The following is a 914-nucleotide window of genomic DNA, read 5'->3' as shown; positions in this document are numbered from 1 at the left end:
GGCTCAAGCTGCAGTTTGCCAGTGAGAGGAGCCTGAAACTTCCCCTATAGAGACAGGGGGCGGGGGGGGGAGGCATAATACATCTGCAACTATCTGGAAGCCATAAAGCCAGTGGGCAGAGGAAAGCAGAACAGCATATAGGGGGCTAATATATAGAAACATGTCTATTAACAAGGGATATTTATTGAGCTATACTAGACCATATTATAGTGTATGAATACAAGGGGGTGCAAACATCATCACGTGGAACTTTTTTTAAACCATAGCTCTTAGGAACTTATAGAAAGTATGTTCATAAGCCAGTGGTGGGACTCAAGAGGTATCCTGCAGTGTTACTGGGTTGGCTTTCCCATGGCTCTAAGCCAAGACTTAGCTGTGGAGGTGTATGTATCTGTCAGTGCTGAGTTTAACTTGGCGGGGGGGGATGATAAAACCAAACCTTTGAGAAAAAAACAGAAGCTGCTACAGCTCTTTCCAGAGCAGTTTTTCAGGTAGAAGTGTTTTAAAGGTAAATACTTTGCACATCTTGTTTTCATCTAGGGTAGGATAGAAAAAGAAAAAAACAAACAAAAAAACCCCAACGCCAAACAAACCACGTTCTGTGCACTCGGCCTTTCTTTGCTGCCCGATTTGCGACAGAGGACATCCCAGGTGGTTTCTAGTACAACACTGCACTTACACCAGCTGTCTCCTTCACCAAGAGCTGCAGAAGCCAGCAGAGAAAAAGCAAGCAAACAAAAGCTTCTAAGACATCGGCTATCAATAAATTACCAGAAGAAACAGGATCCATGGCTTGGTCACCCAACCTCTCGATCCTTTGGCTATTCCTGCCGACGTGGATCTCTAGGCCACAGGGCCGCAAAGGCCCCAGACCTGCGGGGCGGGGGCGGGCGCGGTCGCCACCACCTGCAGCT

Source organism: Haliaeetus leucocephalus, unplaced genomic scaffold (genome assembly GCF_000737465.1).
Source record: "Haliaeetus leucocephalus isolate CR32 unplaced genomic scaffold, Haliaeetus_leucocephalus-4.0 Scaffold395, whole genome shotgun sequence".
NCBI lineage: Eukaryota > Metazoa > Chordata > Aves > Accipitriformes > Accipitridae > Haliaeetus > Haliaeetus leucocephalus.
The sequence above is the reverse complement of the archived record's forward strand: the minus strand, read 5'-3'. Positions refer to the sequence as shown.